This window comes from Sceloporus undulatus, chromosome 3, assembly GCF_019175285.1.
Source record: "Sceloporus undulatus isolate JIND9_A2432 ecotype Alabama chromosome 3, SceUnd_v1.1, whole genome shotgun sequence".
Taxonomy (NCBI): Eukaryota; Metazoa; Chordata; class Lepidosauria; order Squamata; family Phrynosomatidae; genus Sceloporus; species Sceloporus undulatus.
In genome coordinates, this window is record NC_056524.1 from 168,810,438 (window position 1) to 168,832,624 (window position 22,187).

Sequence of the window (22,187 nt, forward strand, 5' to 3'; positions counted from 1 at the left end):
ATTGTATTTAGATTTTGTATATTTTATTGACAACAATTTTCAATTATATCTGTTTTGATATTTGTAAGCCACTTTGATTCCTAGGGCTGGGAAAGAGGTGAGGGTTAAATAAAATAATAAACCACCACAGATGGGACCAAAGACCACTGTCATCAAATGGCAGGGGGACAAATCCCATCTGTGCAGAAAGACTCTGAATTGCTATAGGAGATCACAGATATTGTGTATCATAGGAGGTATAAGTATGTAATAAGTATCAACAACTAAGATGTACTTAGCCATGTATTAACATGCCCCAAACAAACACTGAAAATGGTGCTTTCAGGCATGGGTTCTGTGTGGAGATATGCATCATAGAGGTGTGTACAAGAAGCAAGTTGCCTACAAAATACCCAGTCCAGTAAGGATCTCTCCCTTGGATGTGATTTTGCAATGATAGCTTTAGTCGATTCATTGTCTTCCCTGGCTTGGTTCACAAGCCACCTGTGGTTTTAGCATCTCCTCAAATAGCAAACAGATACTGCAACACTGGCAATGTCTAGTGTTTCTTGAACTATTGAAATATTTTCTTGTTGTAGTGTGCCTAAAATCCACAAAATGACGATACTTTATCGGTCCAACAAAAATGCACAAAATACATGTTACAAGCTTTCGTAGTGGATATTCAAAATCTTGCAGCATTATTTTGTGCATTTTGGTTAGTGCAATAAAGGTATCCCTGTTCTGTGCATTTTGGATGTTATTGTACTTTGTTATATGGCCAACACAGCTACCCCTGGATATATTTAAATATTGTTAGAGCATGCTTGTTTCTTAGATTTATAGGAGTTATACCACTTGACTTTTTACATATAAATTTACAAAGTAGTGACTCAATAGCTTGAGAGAAGAATAAGAGGATTCCATACAAATGAATGAAATAATTATAGATAGAGAGACGGTGATGTGAGATCATGGAAATTTAGAAATGTGTGGGTTTGTTCATGAAACACTCATAATTATTTAACTGAAATGAGAAGAACCTGAAAATTCTTTAGAACGTTCTGTCCAATCTTAGTTCTTCTATCACTTTCACAAAAATAATTAACGAAGGTAAAAGTAAGCATTGCACAGTAATTTAATTTAATTACTGACTGGAGGTTTCAAGAGGTGTAGCAGCTGCTTAGGAACAGTAGAGGGAGTGTGGCAAGTAATCAGAAGGAAAGGAAAAGCAGTGCTGAACCTCTAGCTCAAATAAGGTTAAACCTAAAAATCTAGTAGCTCAGTAAATGACAGCTTCTTGACCCTGTTTTCAGTGCTTAGGAAAGCCATTTGGTTTGGAAGCAATTACACTAAAAATGCATAACATTACCATTTTCTAAAAAGATACCTGTGTTAGTGATTTGTAGCAAAAACAGCAGTCCCACAACACCTTAAAACTAAGAGTTTTATTATGGTGTGCTACAATAGATTTGTTAGCCTTTAAGATGTCTCATTGTTCTGTTTTCTAATAACATAACGTTACACTAAAATGTTAGTCTATTTAACTATGACCATTTAATACCTTTAAAATATTGTGTGTTTTTCTTTGGAATGATTAATGCTAATTTGGAAAGCCTCTATTTAAGAAAATAACTGTATATAAATGAAAATGCCCAGTGTGAAATATTTATATTTGATAATTTCTTTTCAAATGTGTTTCCTGGGATGCAGTATTTTAAAAGTAATATTTCTAAAACATCTTTGGAAGGGAATGCCACCCAATCCTAGAAAATCCAACTATTTTCTTCTTCGACTTATTTCCAACCATGTGGGGGAGACAAGGGATAGAGGATTAAGGGCATCCAATATGGCCCCAGTATACAGGTCCAAAACACGCTGTAGAAATAATCCAGTTTGAGACCATTTTAACTGCCATGGCTCAGTACTAGGAAATTCTGCAAATTAAAGTTTTGTGAGACATTTAGTCTTCTGTATCAGAGACCTCTGGTGCCACAATAAACTACAATTCCTAGGATTCCCTATTATTGAACAGGGCAGTTCATTATTATTTCTTCAGTGTGTTTTGGAACTCAGACTCCAAGAAGAAGACACAATCTTCAAACAGTTTCAAAAGTAAGTTATTATTATTATTATTAACCTTTATTTATAAAGCGCTGTAAATTTACACAGTGCTGTACATACAATCTTTCATAGTGTTTGTGCTGGACACAATAAGAATGAGAAGCCAGCAGGGAACTATGTCTGTGATTGTGTATGTGTGTGCAAAATGGGGAGAGAGAAGAGACAGAGATTTGGAAAAGTCAAGAGAGATGAACAGTGTGGGGGACACAAATCCACCTTGTTAGACTGTAGCATCAGTGTTTATTTCATTTTCTGTGGCATTTAAGTCCATGAAATTGTTGGGAAGGAATACGTTAATACACATACTAATAAAATCATACTTACAGGTATTGTTTAGTTATGATGTGAAAAATAGAAATGATTTCATATATCAGCAGCAGAAATATTGTGCCCAATTCCAGGAATGGTATCAGGGCATGAGTCAGATGGTATAATTAATAACTGCAATCCTCAGAAAGTACTAGGCCTTTCTCCCTCTCTCTCACTCTGTGTGTGTGTGTGTGTGTGTGTGTGTGTGTGTGTGTGTGTGTTTGGAGAACAATACAAGTATCTCATTGCCTTTTTTAAGCTAGAAGGAAGCAAGTTGTGGGGATCAGGGGACCACAATAGCAACACACATACGCCCTTTTTCTGATGCCACTGCTGCTAAAAAGGCATGTTTGCTTTAAAACAAAGTTGCACAGTAAGCATGCTTTGTTTTGAAAACAACATTTCCAAGTGTTTTCAGGAATTTTTGGCTTCAAAACACAGTTTATATCCCACTTGCCTTGTTTGAAAGCAGAAGTGGGTAGCTGTTGATGGTTTAGGGTCCTATTTTTGTCCTTCTCTTTTCCTTTACAGGTGGTGTGCACCACTCTAACTTCACTCCTTTGTTGTTGTTGACTGCCCTTGATTTGGGTCCCTGACTCATGGCAACCTTGTATATGGGATATCTCCAAATACCCTATCTCCCACTACTCTGCTTAAGGCCTGTAGATTCATCGTGATCTCTCTAATTGAGTCTAGCCATCTGGTATGTGGTCTTTCTCTCTTTCTACTGCTCTCCACCTTTCCAAGCATTTATGTGTTTTTGAGTGAGTCCTGCCTTCTCATGATGTAGCCAAAGTACAACAACCTCAATTTTATCATCTTGGCATATAGGTAGAGTTCTGGTTTAATCTCTTCAAGGAACCATTTGTTTGTCTTTTTGGCTGTCCACAGTATCTTCAGCCCTCTTCTTCAGCACCACATCACAAATGAGTTTATTCTTTTCCTATCCGTTTTCTTCACTGTCCAGCTCGCACATTCGTACATGCTGATGAGGAATATTATGGCTTGGACAATTCTAACTTTAGTGCTCAGCTATATGTCTTTACTCTTCAGGATCTTATCTAGTTCTTTCATAGCTGCCCTTCCCATTCCTAGTCTTCTTCTTATTTCTTCGCTGCAGTCATTATTCTGATTGATGTTTGATCCAAGGTACGAGAACTCTTTATTTCAATTTCTTCATTGTGTAGGTTGAATTTCTTCTGTGCTCATTATTCTTGTTTTCTTTATATTCAGCATTAATCCTGCCTTTTCACTTGCATCTTTGACCTTCATTAGTAATTGTTCCAAGCCCTCCTACCCCAACCAGATTTTCAAAATTTGATCCCAGAAGATATGATATAGGCTGCATATTGTTATCACTGAGAGAATTATTTCACATAACCAAATACTATATATACTCATGTATAAGTTTAGAAATTTTAGTCAAAAGTGGCCAAAAAAATCTGAATCAGTTTATCCATGGGTCAATGTAAGTACTGTACCTTAACTCTCATAAAAATAGAAACCATTCCCTGGTATAACACAAGAGTATAATCTGTCCTGGAAGCACTGACCCCTCTCTATTCTTTCATCTACCCATCCTTAAGTGTGAACACAAACAGTTATGCCTCCTTCAGTTTTGTAAATTGTTTGGCATTGTCTTCCTTTGCTTCATCTTTTAGATCCTTTGTTACATGTCTTACTCTCAATTTATCCACGGGTCATATCAAAATTCATCATTTTGGCCCCAACATCTGCCCTCACCTTATACATGAGATCAACTTATAGTTGAATGTATACTGTAGCTGAAGAGGGAAACGCATACTGGTAGAAATATGTAGAATTTCTGGACTGTGTGACTGGGATAATTTGAACTTGAAAAAGGCAGAAATATGTTTATTCTTCCTTTATAAAATTTCCTCAAACTGCAATATTTAAGAAGGATGGCAGTGTTCATCTGCCTATAATAATGATTTTGTTCATGAGCTGAAAGCTTAGGTAACCAAAAGAATTCCAGACAGATGCTGGTTAGCTGACAAATGGCAAAGAAATTCAGAGGATCAAAAGACTGCCCCAAAGGGGCGGCAGAATGCCGCCCCCTTCCTAGCCACATCAGGGTCACAGCAACCTCACGCCACTGCCTCGATCTGGCCTTTCGAGGGTGCAAAAAGGAGCCGCAAAAAGCAGCCCCTTTTTGCACCCCCAAAAGGACTCCACAGCCATGGCGGCATGGCTATATAGTGCTCCTTCGGCACTGCATCATAGGAATGCAGCATCAGCAGAGTGCCATGACACTGCATGCCACGTGAAACTAGGTTATTTTTACGATGTTCAGACTGGCCCTGAATGCACCCTGCACTTAACGTGATGCATTTGACACCAGCTCCTTTGCCGTGTTTTTTTTTAAGTGCCGGAGCAATCCAGATCTTCGGTAGTGTGAGTATGCTACCGAATCGATCCAGATTGTATGGTAGTGGTACCGGAAATGGTGATGGCACCATTTTCTCTCCAGTAGGTATTAAGTGTGAACAGGGACAAGGTTTAAATTGCCTCGGGGACATAAAACATAGTGAGAACATTGCTCCAGTATTGCACTACCATGGAAATCTGGATCTCCGTGGGACACAAACGTGTGTGAATGACCCCTTCATTTCTCAACCTTTTCTTGACTATTTTTAAGCCCCTAATCATTCAAGTGAATGCCTATAACCTTACAACTTCATAACCATAACTCTGTCTTCAAGAGTTTTGTGTTGAAGGTATTTAAATTATGTTTACACATTACTGTGTGACACCCTGATACATATTATAGGTTTCAAATGCTGGGATGTATTTATTGCTGTCTTTGTGGAGTGCTAATGTGCTATAATCCATATCAGGATTCCATGCTGGATTTAAAACCTCCGGAAGAGTTTGAGTGGGATTTTGAAACTCCTCAAGGGTCTGCAAAGCTCTGTGTAAATTGTGAGGATACATTTTTACAATAATTGTAAGGTCAATACATGCCCTTTGAACAATTTAGGGACATTTAAATAAACATTATAGGTCTTCCTAGGGACAGGAATTTTTGTAGGCTGCTAAACTAGTATTGCTACAGTAGCATGCAGTTTCAGGAAACTGAAACATATAGAGGCTACTGCAGCCCTGGAACTGAGCCCCATTATTCCTTGGTTTTGTTTCTTTTGGTTTTAACTAAGTTTTCTAAACTAAGTGGCTGCAGCAGCAGTTGGGGTAAACTAGCCAGGGCAAGAAAAGAAAGACAGGATTGCAAAGGAGCCCAGCTCACCGAACATGAAGAGGAATCCCTATGACAAAATATCTCAGCCCTAGTGGCCAGGACCAAGTTAATGGAAGTGAAGCATACACGCAAAACACACACATGTTAAGCACCTATGAGGATGAAGAGGCCAGCCCTTCCCAAACTTCTGCTAGTCATTAACTCGGTTGTTAGGCAAATGAACTGAAATTTTTTTAAGCAGATAGACGCCAATAAGAATGTGAGAGCATTCCAGTTTATTACACTAGGTATCATTGTAGTTGTTAGCGTTCATGACATTTCCAACTTATGGCAACCCTAAGGCGAACCTATCATGTGGTTTTCTTGGCAAAATTTGTTCAGGTGAGATTTGCTATTGTCGTCCCCTGAGGCTGAGAGCATGTGACTTGGCCAAGGTCACCTGGTGGGGTTCCATGCCCACGTGGGAATTCAAACTTTAGTCTCCAAAGTCATAATTTAATTCTCAAGCCACTATACCATGCTGGCACTAGGTGTCACACATGTGAGTAATTACCTGCTGGACCAACATCATGGGTGTATGCATGGCGTTATGAGCTCCTGGTTCTTAGGGAACCAGTTTATTCTGCGTAGGATAAAGTTGCTGATAAATAAAAATAAGACCTTAAGGGATAAGATAGTGGTGGTATCTCATTCTCAGCGCAACTATACAGCTGCTGTTGTAGAAAATGAGAATATTGAGGGGAAGGGGCATTGCTCCAAGGCGCATCACCACAAGAAGGAAATAATTATTTCTTTGATGGATTAATTAATGTTCTGTCATCCTGAGAATATCCCTGTGGGGCTGGCCTTCTAATACAGGGGGGTTCAATAATTCAAGACATAGCTGTTTCTGTGATGGCTCTATGATGGAAATGTAGACCGTGCAAATGTTGTGAACCCTGTACATTGTCTACATAGTCTGGCTGATAATGTTGGAGTGGAATTAGTAGTTGTGGTGCACAATGACAATAATGATCTGAAGATGTCTAGTTATGAAGTCTTGAAATTTCCAGCTTCTTAGTTGAAGGTAGAAAGCTAAGACCTCCTTTGGGCCAGTTGGACAGTTGAATTTAGGGGCCTGTTTGAATGGATAAGACTCCTTAGCTTTCACCTGGATAAGTTGGCCCTACACATGGAACGGGTAGCATTTCAGAGAACTGTGCTTTTAAGAGACCACAAAATAACATCACATTTTATTTTTGATGTATTGGTTTTAGCATTCACACATAAGCAAGAACAGAATGCACAAGTATTTACTGAATCACATAATATGATTGGCAAATGCAACCATTTTCTAATGGTCAATGTAGCAATGAGTTTTTGACAGATCAGTAAGGAGCTGAACAAACGTATACCGAATAATGAATATTTTCCAGAATGTTACTTACCCAGTTTTCCAGTACTGTCAGCCTGTATTAATAGCAACAATTTATACTGAGTCTGGAACATATTCAAGGAAAAGGTGCTACATACTTCTCAAAGCACACTGCACTGCAAACAATATCCAATAGCATCATCTGACAAATCAAGTAAAACCCCATACTTTGAATTCTTGACATTAATTATGTTTAACAATCCCTTTTAAAGTTATATAACACTCTTTAAAAATAAAGTCTTCCTCAAAATTCTGATCTTGCAGAAATTTAGGGACACTAATATTTTCACCTAATGAGAATTTTAACTAATCATTTCTAAAAGAGACTGTTACGTAAACAGAAAGTGCCACACTCAGTTTTTCTACAATGCACATGCAATTGTTTTACTTCTGTGGGGCTGGAGAGTCTGTGGGTAGAGATGGAAATTCAATTTCAGATTGGTTTTGACATGAATTCACCACAATTCACAAATTTCCTCATTTGGGTTGAAAAGAGCTTGAGGGGTTTTGAGACTTCTGTTGACCTCTGAATAAGGCATCTCCTCCAACACACTCTATCTTTGAAGAAGCTGCTCAGTTCCCACAGACCTAGAGCTGTGTCATTTTTCATTCTATCCATCTGGCGTATAGTCTTCCTCTCTTCCTACTGAAGAGTAGGAGCCATGGTGGCACAATGGTTAAATGCCTGTACTACAGCCACTTAACCATAAGGCTGCGAGTTCAATATCAGCCAGGGACTGAGGGTCGACTCAGCTTGGCATTTTTCCAAGGTCGCTAAAACGCGTACCCATCTTGTTGCTTACGCATTATAATCCACTTAGGGAGTGTTTAAGTTCACTGATAAGCAGTATAGAAATGTACTTGCTCTTGCTCTTGCTACTTCTATCTATCTTTCTGAGCATTGTAGTATTTTCTAATGAGTCATGTCTTCTCATGACATGCCCAAAGTATGACAGCCTCAATTTAGTCATCTTGGCTTTTTGAGAGAGTTCAGATCTGGTTTGTCCCAAGACCTATTTGTTTGTCTTTTTAGCCATCCATGTTATCCACAGAACATCTCAGATAAGTTTATTTTCTTTCTATCAGCTTTCTTCATCGTTGAGCTGTCACAACCGTACATTGTGATGGGAAATACAGTGGCTTGAAAAATCATCTCTTAGTGTTCAGTTTCATATCTTGGCACTTTAGGTTCTTTTCTAGTTCTAGACTGCCCATCCTAGTCCTAATCTTATCCTGATTTCTTGACTGCAATTTCCATTCTGATCAATTATTAATCCAAGGTATGGGAAGTTTTTAACTACCATATACACTTAAGTTGACTTCATGTATACTGTATATGCGCATGTATAAATCTAAAAATTTAGGTTAAAAATTGACCCAAAAAAACTGAGTCAACATATCCACGGTTAATGTAAGTACTGTCCTTTTACTCATATGTTGTGTGTGTGTGTGTGTGTGTACACACACATATATGTATATGTAACTATCTCCTGGTGAACGAGGAAAATTTAATTTGTCCTGGAAGCACTGACCCTCTTCTACACTCTCATCCATCCAGCCTTTACTATATGCACAAATAGTTATGCCTATAGGGTTTTTTGGTACTGTTTTTCTTTGCTTCATCCTTTACATCCTTCATTACATACCCCTAAATTTTACCCTCAACCTATCCATATCAAAATCCATAATTTTTGCCCCAAAACCTGCCCTTGACTTATACATGAAGTCAACCTATAGTCGAGTATATACGGTAAGTTAACGGCAGGTTTGGGGGCAAAAATTATGGATTTTGACCTGACCTATGGATACATTGAGAGTAAAACCTAGAGGCACGTAACAAAGGATGTAGAGCATGAAGCTAAGGAAATCAATGCCAAAAGCTTACAAAATTCTGGCAGGCATAACTGTTTTTCCAATCCGGGAATTCAAAAAAAGTCAGAAGTAGAGCCATGGCAGAGAGAGTAGAGGAGGTTAGTGCTTTTATTAGGTGCTCCTGGGATGGACTAAGCTCTTGCCCAGGGGTAGGCAACCGTTTTGAGCCGGGGGCCGGGTTGCTGTCCCTCAGACAACTGGGGGGCCAAAGCCAAAAATTAAATAAATAAATATATATTTTTTTTAAAAAAAAATTAAATAAATAAATAAACCAGGACAAATGTAGGACAACATTTTCAAATGGTGGACACTTTTTTTAAAAAAGTGGAGGACACGCAAAAAAATTGCTGATTTTTTAAAAAATGTTAATATAAATGCATGTTTCTGAGGCGTCTATAGACAATTGCCCCCCTTGCCCCTGTGAGCGAGAGGCCAAAGGCCCTGGCGGCAATCGGCGGCAGGACCGGGCTGGGGCCGGTCCCAAGGCCTCGCCGGGCCGCATCCAGCCCGCGGGCTGCAGGTTGCCTACCCCTGCTCTTGCCTTTTGCCACTCTACTCAGAAAAAGGGGGTGGTTTCTTTCTTTCTTTTTTTTCTTTTTTGACCCATGTATAAGTCAACCTAGTTTTTTTGGGTCAAGTTTATTGACTAAAATTTCTAGACTTATACATGATTATATACAGTATTTCAGTTTCCTCATCACATTTCTATAGAACCTCCGTGGTCATTATTTTACTTTTCTCAATGTTCAGCATTAAATCTGCCTTGGTGCTTCCTTCTTTGACTTTCCTTAGTAATTGTTCCAAGACTTTGTTATCTTCTGCGCTAGTATTACGGTGTCATCTGCATATGAAATGTTAAAATATGAATATTAATGAATGCCTGGATGAAAATACGCTCACTAAACAAACAAAATATTTTTATTTATTTACTGCATCAAGTTAGAAGGGGGAGATATCTGCATGTAGATGTAGAGGGGATCACAAGGGTAATAGGTTTGAGAACCACTGGTGTATAGGATTAATCCATAGCCATTGAGCATGTTTTGGACTACTTCCACTGAATTATAATAATTTCTGTATTTATTGTGTAATCATATGCAAAAGTCTTGATGAAAAGAACTTCCAACAACATGTCAGATTAGAGATAGCTATATGTATCAGGAATGCTATATTAACATGACATTACCATATTTTGTCCCTTTATTTTAATGAAGGAATTGTATTGCTAATTGTAAGCCATTATCTGTTGACACAGCATCTACATGCCATTATATATTAATATAATTGAATTCTTCAGTTTTTGGAACTTTTCACATTTGTTTTCATTGTAGGTGCAGCTTCTCCAATGTAGGGTTAGCCCTAAATTACTGACATTTTTCAGAACTATGTTAAAAGATGTTTTTCAGTATACAGTAAAATTCTTTGTTGTCATATTCATTTTGTACATTTATCCTTTCTGGATACAGATAAAAATGTACATTTAAAAATGAATATCCCTAAAATTCATATCTCCAAAATGCTTTTTCTCACATTTGGAAGCACACATGGGCAAGTATAGTAATTCTCAATGAGCACAGTTCATTGTACAGACTTCCCACTTTCACAAGGAAATAAAATATGCCATTGGATTCAAACCCCAGCTTAGTCTTAGGCCTATTAAATACTTTAGAGGAGAAACAACTCTCACCCTCATTTTCCCATGCATAAAATGGATGCAACAGTTTTTTTGCATGGACTGCTTATGAAAAATAAAAAACAAGTAACAGCATGTGTTTAAAGTACTGACCCAACAATTACATGAAAGACAGGAATTCAGTTCCTTGCCAGATAGCACTTTCTCCCCCGTGTTTCATGGAATTTGTCTGATTTTGAAACCTTACCTTCTTATTTGATTTCTTTTTTAAATGCACATGATCTTACAATATTTCTGCTTACAAAAATAAGTGGTATTATCCTAAGGCATGTTTGTGTGTTCCAATTCAATTATATTTAAAACATTTGAATTTTAATTTTTTAAAAAAGCTTATTAATATTAAAATAATAAGGAAAAGCAGGTTTCTTTATTATTGGTATATAAATGTTAGGCATCTTACATTCTGATAATAAGCAGCAGTTAAACAAACAAGGAAGAACTTAAAATAAATCCCCTGCTGTGATAAGCTTAGACACGGAACAATAAAAAAACAATTTTATGCTTTCTTATGAACGAGTCACGCCAAGAATGTGTAAGCGTCTACTGAAGATATTCTGTGTGGGGAGAGAAAATGATGATCCCACCCTGTGTAGGTGCTATTGCAGCAATGGAATCCCTTTGCTCAATATTATCCTGTCCAATGAGGTGGAATGTTTCACAGGCACATGGTTTATGTGTCTCAAAATAACTTGGGACCTGCAAACTGACAAATGCTATTGCTTCAGTGGTGACAGGTTGTCCAGCTTGTTACAGCCATCTTCCCTAAAACGAAGGTTAACGCCTCCCCCCCTCTGCTGATGGACTCCAAGACACTTCAGTTCCAAAGGACCTGAAGGAGTACCATCACTTCGTACTTAGGATTCATTGTCACCGTGATTGTGTGCCAGAGTTGGATTTCAACATCTGGACAAACTAGAAAAGGTAACTACTTCAACTTTCAAAATGTTACTGTGTTTTGATGACCAGGTGCACAGAGGGTCTCAAAGAGAGGGTGGTGGTTTGTGTTGTATTTGAATGCTCTTTATTGCTGATAAATCATATTACAGGAGCAAGTAACTTTTATTTACTGTCTATCTTAAATTACACAGTGGATTAAAGATTAAAGAGAACAGAATGATCTTCAGAATCATAAAGAGAGAGGGGAGAGGTGTTCCAAATTCCTTTTGTCCATGTTTAGTTATTCTAAGTTCACAGAAGACATAAGTATAAATGGCGTGGATAAGAAAGCTTCCATTTTTTATTCCCCCTTTTTAAAACAGTAGTTGAAAATGTTATATGAGTCACTAGCATTAAACCCACATTAATCATCTGTATTTCCTCTGCAAAAAAATAATAGAATCTAATTTAATAATGCCATATATTTAAAATCTTTATTTTTCATAGTGTGTGTGGTGTATGAGTGTGCGAGAGAATATGTGTCATGTAAAATGATACTGCCAGCTAAATTTAGGGTTTGGAGATTTGCTACGTGGATTAATGTACACAACAGCTGCAGGAACAGTTTTGCTCGAAGGGCATTGCTCCCTCAACCCTCGCCCTTCTCTCTCTCTCTCTCTCTCTCTCTCTCTCTCTCTCTTACTCCGTCTCCCAAAAAATTTAAAAAACTTTTTTGACTGTCAGTGGCAAATGTTTGGCATACTATATTGCAACATTAAGCAGTAATCGAAAGGGTGTAATGAAGCATAATAAATAAGACTTGAATAACATAAAACAAATTCTTAGATTATCTGTGTAGCCACTATTATTTTATACAAATTTTATGCAGAAATGCCATTCTCTTCAGATAAGTTTTAATAGAAATTCCTGGGTTTTTAAAGTAAATCCAAATAAAAATAGAAGAAAGGCAGGTGATTAACAGAAAACATTCTAACTATAGACACATGTTTAAATAATTCATAGTGGCTAAGAATAATTTTTTTGCCAACTTTCCTTTAATGAATATTTTCAGAAGTAAAATGTGGTCCTTACAGCCATGAAGAAACATTTCTCAAGGCACCTTCTGAGGTTTTTCTCTAGAGATGACTGAACAGCAGTTTGAGGACAACAGATCAGTCTTTCAGGAACAAAACCTCATACATTTATAATAAATAGTATACCTTGGAGTACGATGTACACACATACACACAGCACAGTTATGTTGAATACTGCAACTGGAATTTTACTTAGTTGTAGTTTTACTATAGAGATAAGCGGTATTGCCCCAGCTTAATGTAGCACCAATATTATTTTTAATGAGGCAATATTAATGTACAAATTTTTGCAAAGTATTCAAATGTATAATTCAGGAGTGAAGATTTTGGCTGCATTAATAGGCAATTAATGACAACATTTATAATAACGGGAGATGCCAGAGTGGTTAGCAATTTGTGGCTACAACTTGAGCTCCCTTTAAAAAATCAGTGTACAGCAGACAGTTTTTCTTCAAATCTGAGATTACAAGAGACTGCAGTCCTAAAGCGATTTGCTCAGTAGTAATTCTGTTAAATCATTGCATTAATTTTTTTCTGTGATGATTAGGCTGTGAATCTAAACTAAGCTATTCAAAAGTTAGTTCTAATGAAATCAAACTTTTGGTAATTTGTAGTTTGAACATTACAGCTATGTTATGTTGGGAGAATCAATTATTTTATGACATAGCATTATGAATTACATTATGTCTCTTTTTCCCCCAGTTTATAGCAAAGGTCCCATAGCAATAGAAAAATATTCTTTTAAATTAAGCCAAAGCCTGTTGTTGTTGTTGTTGTTGTTGTTGTGTGCTTTCAATTAATTTCTGACTTACAGTGATCCTAAGGTGAACCTGTTAGGGGTTTTCTTGGCAAGATTTGTTCAGAGGAGGTTGTTTTTGCCTCCCTCTGAGGTTGAGAGAGTGTGGCCTGCTGAAGGACACCGAGTGGGTTTCCTTGGCTGAGTAGGGATTCAAACTCTGGTCTCCAGAGTCATAGTCTAACACTCAAACCACTACATCACACTGGCTCTTTAGCAAAATCTTACATGAGAAAAAATATAGGTAGACTACGGGTCATTGCATATCATACTCCATCCCCATCCCTGTCCAGTCCCATCCAAACTGGAGTATCTTTCTAATATATCAACATTAGCTCCTCTCTACTAAGCAGATGGTAGATTTAATTCTTTTCTCAGATCTAGCCAGGGAGTTCTCTCACTATGTATAACTGTAACAGAACAGAAGTTAGTATAGAGATTAATGAAGATAAAACATAAAAGTAGCTTCCCTAGTTTTTAGCAGCCCCCCCCCCCAATGCCTCTAACTGCATACACAAGAAAGCATTGAGTAGAAACACTTCAGTGAGTTTTTTTTAAAGCTACAGTGGAATGTGGTGTATGGCCTATATTTGGCAACAGTAAAAAAATGATGTAAAACAAGAGATGCATTTTTTCCAAGAGGCAATATATAATTTGAGCCGCATTCATTAGCCCTACAATCTGTTTTCCAGGCCAAAGTGAAGAACTAGAATGCAGCAGGTGAAATAGTAATGAATTAGATTGTATATCTCTTTCTTATTATAGTACTGTACTGCCATTTAAACTGAGACAGTGCCATTGACTGATCTGTTTCATAACAACTTAAAGCACGCATTATTATTCCTATTAAAAATAGATATGCAGATGTATAGGACAGAATTAATATATTGTACTGTATTGGTATGTAGAGGAATCTTGCCTGCCAATTTGTTTCTTGCGGCCAAGTCATTTTCCCAACGAAGTGGGACCAATATAGAGGGAGAACGTAGACACAGTTTAATCTGAAATAAGAATGATATATTCCAACTCTCAGAATGATTTTTATAAAACTGAGAAGGCCTAACCTAAGCCTTCTAAGTTAAGCACAATAAGTGACTGTTTGTATCTGCATGTTGTTGGGAGAAAAGAATGCTGCTATGCACAGTAGGGTGCTCCTTCACAATAGTGAGTCAGCTCAGAGTGGCCTAGTGATGCATAGGAAGTGGGGAGGAATGACAGTCCTGTACAATCTGACCCCAAGCGCTCTTTCAGTCTTTCTGGTACAATAGCTCTGTGCAGGTAAGAGACGTTCTTGCCTGTATATTAATATTTGATAACACTGAACAGTGCCTAATGGTTTATATGTGTGGGGGTGGGGTGGGGGGGGGAGACATCAAGCACCACAAATGACATTTTTGCATCATTTCATCTCAAATACAATACTTTTCAAAGAAGGTATAAACAAAGAGTGATATCAGTGCATTTTAAAATAAAGTCTACAGCCCGTTACAGATGGGCATAAAGTACAGACTAGGTCCATATTAGGGTTAGAAAGAGGCGTCCCTTCCGGACGCCCCAACCCTAATACGGACCAAGTCCGTACAAAATGGCGGCACCCGTTCCACACGGGTGCCACCATCTTTACGTAACGGACGCACTGCGTCCGCCCGTCACGCGGCGCATATGACAGTGCGAGTGCACCATTGGCGCCTCACGCCTTCATATCTGCACCGCAAAGAGAAGCACCATTTTGGCACTTCTTATTTGCAGCGCGGAGGAGCCTCGCGGTTTGGACGCTGGGGCTCCTCTGCGCTGCAAATGGCGGCGGTGGCAGACCGCCCCTTCTGGGCGGTCTGTAACGTGCCCTGGTTACCTCTGCTTTTTGTGCCTGGATTTGAATAGAGCATTTGCTGGGAATTGATCAACTCTTTTGAGATAAGCTGCTCAAAAAGAGTGCTGAGAATATTAGGGATCAAACCTGAGCTCTCCCTGAAAGCCAAGAGGACCAAATTGAGGCTGTCATATTTCAGCCACATCATAAGAAAAAAAATGACTCATTAGAAAAGACAATGATGGTATGAAGGGTAGAAACAGAGGAAGACCATGTGCCAGTTGGTTAGACTTGATCAGAGATGCCATGGGCATAAGCCTGCAGGATCTAGTCTTGGAGATGTCTCATCCACAGGGTTGCCATGAATCAGGATTGACCGAAAGGCAGTTAACAACAACAATCAGTTGCATTCATTTTTGTACAAGGTGGAGAACCTAGGACACTCCATATTTTTTTGGACTACAACTTTCATAATCCCTTACCATTTTCCATGCTGTCTGGGATGTCTAGCAACTGAAGTCCAAATATCTAGAGGTGCAGCAAGGCTGCATTATCAGTGGTGCAATTGGAAGAAATGATCCAGGGCCATCAGTTTTTCTTCCTTTCTCTCTTTCTCACTACAGACTGGTAGCCAATAGCTCGTAGACTGGCTCCAGTCCATGGATTACCACTTTGAGTAGCAGTGAACTAGAAAACCATTGTTAAAGTGTGTTTTTTAAAGTAGGACTTAAATTCTTAAATTATTCCTACCTACTCTTCATAGGAGAGCAACAGACTGAAAATTATATCAAAAGGGTAATGCTCAATTATTTTTTTTTCTCAGTCTTGGAGACTGGCATCTATGCCAAAGCTTTACTTAGGAGCTATTTTCATCAGAAGATTGTAAAGGGTTGTAAACACTGTGAAAGGCAGGATTAAAACAATCTTGGAAAACCGGACAGATGTTTAAAAGAAAATACAATTCTAGTATCATACTCGTAAAGGGAAAGAAAATCAAATGTACATTTTTTGAAAAAATATTAATGTCCTAGCAGTCATTTTATGTAAAAGGACCCAGGGGATTGTAATTGATCACAAATAATAAATATGAGCCAGCAATGTTTTTGTCTCTGGTAAGCGGAGACTATTTTTGGAAGGCATGGCAGAAACATCACAAGCAGGATGTGATACCCTCTAATCAGCACAAATCACTGTTAGGTTGAATATTCCATTGCTCATTCCATTCCTAAGAAGAGCCAGAATATTTATATTGAACAACCCTCGTGAAGTTTATTTGAAAATGTGCAGCATTCAACAACCTTGTGCTGCATTGCAACTCTCATCATGCCCAGTTGTGTTGCTCTATAACCTCCATTCTCCTTACCCTGTCTGACTATTGGTAAGTTAGGAGAGAGACCATGCCACAACAACTTGTGCCATATCTGCAAGCTGTTACCTCAGATTTAACCTGAGTCAGGCCTTTAAAAATGTGGCTCCTTCCTCAAAGTAATCAGAGCTCACAAGTGACTTCACAGAATTCCAGTTGTTGTTGCTGGCTTGGTCCTAAACAAAAAGGTCTATGGCATGTGTGTCAGATACACTGCAACTAGAAGACATAGCTGGGAATATGTGTTTGATGTGGTACAACAAACTTGCAGGTTTTGCACTCATGGATTAAGTATACTTTCATTTATATCTTCTGTCATGGTCTCAGTGAACATGAATCCAGAAAAGCTCTGTTAAGCACCCCAGAAGAGCTGTGCTAGACATGATCACAAAGTCGTCTAGTCTACCAGTCAGTATTCACAGTAGCCAGATAGATGGCTTTGGCACAATAGTATTCTCCCTGTCTAATTACCCTAGTGACCGCTATAGACAGACATATTGCCTCTGGTGCTGGAGGGAATATACTGTATATCCATCATGACAAATAGCCATTGAGACACTGTTCCCCCATGAGTTTGCCTAATCCACATTTAAAGCTATCCATCAGCAGCCATCATTACATCTTGTTCTGAATTCCACAATTCAACTTTGCAATGTGTTAACAAGTATTTCCTTTTGTCTCCCTTGACTCAGCTTTATTGACTGATCCTAGTATGGAGAGGGAGAAGAAATTCTCCGTGTTTACTTTCACCATACTTCATAATTAACACATCCAAATTCCTCTGTTAGCAGAGGCACATAGAGTAGTTAATATCTTCCTTGTTGTCTGGTATACAATCAGCCCTTCATATCCACAGATTTTTTTATCCACAGATTCAAACATCCATAGTCTGAAAATATTTTTTAAAATATATAAATTCCAAAAAGCAAACCTTCATTTTGCCATTTTTATATAAGGGACAACACCATTTTACTATGCCATTGTATATAATGGGACTTGAAACATCCGCGGATTTTGGTATCTATGGGGAACTAAACCCCAGCTGATACTAAGGACCCACTGTATATATTACTGTACTGATAACAGTTTCTTCTTTTTCTGATGGAGAGGGAACAGTAATTGCCACGTTTGGGGGGGTAGCTTTAGCAGGACAACTCTGTTTTTAATAGGTGTCAAATGAGTAAATAGATGGAGCTTTTCCATCTGGTATGTGGTCTTCCTTTTTTTTTTACTGCCCTCAACCTTTCCTAGCATTATTGTCGTTTCTAGTGAGTCATCTCTTCTCATGGTATGGTCAAACTATGACAGCTTTAATCTGGTCATCTTGGGTTCCAGGGAAAGCTCAGACCTGATCTGTTCTAGGATCCATTTGTTTGTCCTTTTGGAATACTACTTACTCTTGGCTGCTAAACTGCAGCCCTGCTTGGAAATAAAATATGGCAATTCTTGCTATGAAAGTTCCAACTCAGTAAGTGACAGTAATTCAAACTGACTCCAAATTAGATTTTTCAGTATACAACTGCCCTGACCTATTCACAGACTTTTGGGAGGAGGAGACATTTTCCACTTGTAACCTTATATGTTTTCCTGTAGCTTCTCCTATTCCCCCCTCCTTTTTTCCTTTTCACAAAAAATTCTATTAAAGATGGGGAGGGGGGGGCAATGTCTGTACAATGGCTTTTTATTGGTAGCACTAGCAGCTGCCCACTTTGAAGGAGATTAAAAGCTTTAGAGGGAAAGCATCTCAGAACATAATGCCTTGGATGCTAAGATAAGTTAACTTCCAGAAGCTCAAAGAATGTGTCTCATCCCCTCCTCCCACTGCAATCATTTCTACTACCATACAGGAGTGTATTACTGAGAGTTAGTTAATAATGTTCTTCTATTATCCCAGTGAGAGACCAGGGACGTAGCCAGGATTTTAGGAAGGGGGGGTCCAGACTAAGTGCCACCATTATAATGGGGCTTGGGTGCGGCGGCGCAGCAGCACACACCATTCATTTTTCTAATGGAAGGGGGGGTCCGGACCCCAAGATCCCCCCCTTGGCTACGTCCCTGAAGAGACAGTGTGATATAGCTGTTTGAGCATTGGACTAAGACTCTGGAGACCAGGGCTTGAATTCCTGCTCAGCTATCGAAACCTACTTGGGCATGTCTCGACCTCAGTACAAAGCAAAGCCAAACCCACTCTCAACAAATCTTGTCAAGAAATTCCCATTATAGGATTGCCTTAGGGCTACCATAAATTGGAAATGAAGCCACATCACAATAATCATCCCAAATATTCATCTTTAAAACTGTTGCTGCTACTGCTTTTGTAATAAGGCCACTTTTTAAAGTGATTTAAGAGAAGATAATTGTGCAACTCAGAATCACCCTGCACTATAGCAATAATATCTGATTTCTGCATTCTCCTCCAAGGCTGTGTTGTTCTCTTTATAATATGCAGACTACCTGAATTGAGCCAGAGAGTATTCTTTATCTTCTTCTAAATAAAGTTTGAGAAGTACAGCTCTTTGATATTCAGAAAGAAAAACTCCTTCAGGCCTTATCTATTGTGTATGTACTCGGGCTGTAATCCTAAACATGAGTAATAAGGAATTGTAAGTTCCACTAAACTCAGTAGCTATGCTAGGGACTGCACAGTTAGTTGTATAGTGTACAGGAACTGTTAGCTAAATTCATCTTCTTTTTTTTTACATTTTATTCTGGCACATCTTGCTGACAATTTCCCCCCTTCCCCAACAAATCAGAAAGGGATAAATATTTCTCAGCATATTGTTTGGCTGCTAGCCAAATGCTTACTTACTAAATATAGGGCAAAAGAATCGTCTTCCAACACTAGCTGAGAATAGCAAGTAAAATTTGCTATGCTGTGACCCTGTATGATCCACATTAAAAAATTAGTTTCAAGCTAAGTGTCAGACTTTAATGTTTCTGCATGTATGGGAAAATGCATTTTGTGAAACCACCCCAGCCTCTTAATCTGCCTTAGATATAAAAACAACTTGGATTCCTGCAGCTAAACTATCACAACTCATAATCCCTTCTGGATTCATTCTCAATTTAATCTTCATTTGTTAAGTGTGATCAGACAGAGTTACTGTTGTCCTTGCAACTGATGCTTCTCAGTATCTTCGATGTCGGTGTCTGTCTAGTCTATTTTATATTTTATTAATCTATGCAATATATCTTTGCTACGAATTCATCCTATGATCAGTAAAACTAGTAGGTTAATCTAAAACCTTAGTCAATTAATAAAAAGAGCTGGTTTCAATCAGCAAATTTTAGTTGGTGGAGTGAAAAATTAAGGAGATCTGCTGTATATTTTTAGAAGCTATTTTGTTTCTAGTGTGTTACTGTACAAGAGAATGAAAATATATATTAGCTCTGTTACTCATTTAATTGTAAAGCAACATACAATTCCTACAATATTTCAAAATGATCCTTAACATTGTAATTTTCATAACAAGTAAATTCTTTTGGAGAGAAAGTGTAGTATAGTGATTTGAGTACTGACTAGAATTTTGGGAGATGAGGGTTTGAATCCCTGCTCAGTCATGATAATCCACTGGGCAGTCTTGGAGACGTTACCTACTCAGAGGAAGGCACTGGCAAATCTCCTCTGAACAAATCTTGCCAAGAAGACCCTGTAATATGTCTTGAAATGACTTGAAGGCACACAATAACAAATTCATTTAATTCTAGTCAACTAATTTATGTGTTGAATTTATTATTCACCTCAAAATTATTTATTTGAAAAGCCTGATATTCACCCATAAATAATCCTGATTATAAAACAATAGTGTTTAAATTAAACCAGGAAACATCCTAGAGCCAATGTGGTATAGAGATTAGAACACAGATGGCATCTGTGCAGCTGTCCAGATGCAACTAGCCAGCATAAACCATTTATGTGAAATTTTGGTTGTGCAGTTCAGCAGCATCTGGAGCTGTACAATCCCTGCACCTGGACTAGAGTGTCAGAACAGGTTTTAGGAGGCTTGTGTTCAGTTTTGTAGTCAACATGGAGATGATTAGTTCAAGCCAGTCCCCTTCTGTCAGCCTGGTTACCTTCATCATCACAATTGTTGTGATGATAAAGTGATGCAGGGGGAACTATGGAGCTATTTTGGAAAATGGGGGATATGAACATACAAAATGAATAACCTGGCTGATCACTATCCCAGAAGAAGTCTATAAATATCAGTTTTATGTACCATCCTGGCAAGGTTAGACACGTTTTATGTCATACTGACTTCTGTGGACACTTAAATTCTCCTGAGGTGAGCCAGAAGTAAGACTACATGGTGTAGCCTCACAGCCAGTGGCATGCTTGCCTCATGTCCTCTCTCATTGGCATGTACATGGGAGGGGTCACTCTCAAAATTTACAGAGTGAACCCCAATATCTATAAAGTGGACATCTTCTCCACAGGTGCCTAATAATGAGCACCAGCAGAAGATAACAAACACACCATTGGAAATGGAGCTATGCAAAACAGCCCCAATGCATATGTCTGCCTATACTGTATGTTGAATACCTGAACAGGGCTTCAAGCATGTGCTTAACAATCACCTGCTGAAACAGATTTTAACATGCCTGACATCTTTGCTTTCATTTTACCTAATCTTTGACCAGTTGTGCTTTGCATTGCATAGGCACAATTTTAGTCACTTGCAGCTTCAGCCCTCAAGTACATTCCACTCCCTAGATTCTTGTTGCTTTCATCCAAATGCCCTGGCACATCACATCAGGTCTCCAGTATGACAGATGAGAGATCTTTGCTAAGATGTGGATGTTCCTGATGGGGCACGACTCAAGTTCTGATGCATGCTGAGTATGGCAGTTATGTATGCGACTCATAACGAAAGCTGTCTGGCCTAAGAATATGAGAGCAACAAAATTACATGTTCACAGTGAATGATTCACAGCTTTTTCATTAATGTCTCCAATTTTCAAAGTATTTGAGAAAATTCCAAATTGATTCAGGGATTCTTGGTGCTGTAGTTGAAAAAGTATCTAAGCGCTCAGCTGACTGCTTTTCACTGAACTGCTCACTTGGCTCAAGAGTGCTTCTTTGAATCAGCAGTTCTGGAGAGCTGTCAACATTTCTCATGCATCTCTTATTCGTCTGCTGCAACTTTGCAGGCACAGACTGGCCATTTTGACACTCTTGGATAATTTAGGGGCATTCACCTGGATTAAGTACATTATTTTTCCAGAGTATCTCTAAACTTCATTCAAAAGAGCAAACAACATATTATTTTAAGTGTGTCTTTGCACTTCAGGGTTTGAGTTTAGTGGTGGTGTGTTGTTGTTGTTTTTAATGAAAATAGCACCAGCTAGGGTAGGACTGGGAAAGTTCCTTCCAGAAAGTATATAGTTACACTTATATTTCCAAAACTCAAGAAAGTAAATAGCTTCTGTGACCATTATAATTTTGAAAGGCTATTTGTTACTCTTCCAAGTTATCAAAAGCATCATTAATAGTTACTTCAAGTTACTTTTTGTTTTTCAGAAAGAGAATGCAACCAATTGTAGAGCTGTAGTACAACACATGTTCTCCCCTTTTTCATTTCCTGGTTGCCTGGATACCTCCAACAGAGTTCAAAGCCACCTCATGAAATACCATGA

General features: G+C 38.4%; 2 protein-coding genes across 5 annotated transcripts in view; both read left to right on the forward strand.

Annotated features, from left to right (window-relative positions):
• Positions 1 to 22,187, forward strand: part of TET1 (tet methylcytosine dioxygenase 1) — a 646,721-nt gene that overhangs the window by 248,103 nt on the left and 376,431 nt on the right. The gene's annotated exons all lie outside the window — the stretch shown is intronic.
• The window catches only part of MYPN (myopalladin), a 107,565-nt gene that overhangs the window by 12,195 nt on the left and 73,183 nt on the right, over positions 1 to 22,187 (forward strand). For 3 of the 4 annotated variants that reach the window (XM_042459336.1, XM_042459338.1, XM_042459339.1), the window contains exon 1: positions 11,343 to 11,529. The exons of the other annotated variant lie outside the window; for it this stretch is intronic. The gene's annotated coding sequence lies outside the window, so the exon portion shown is untranslated. Of the gene's footprint in view, positions 1 to 11,342; positions 11,530 to 22,187 lie in introns of those variants that run through there. 4 annotated transcript variants of the gene reach the window in all.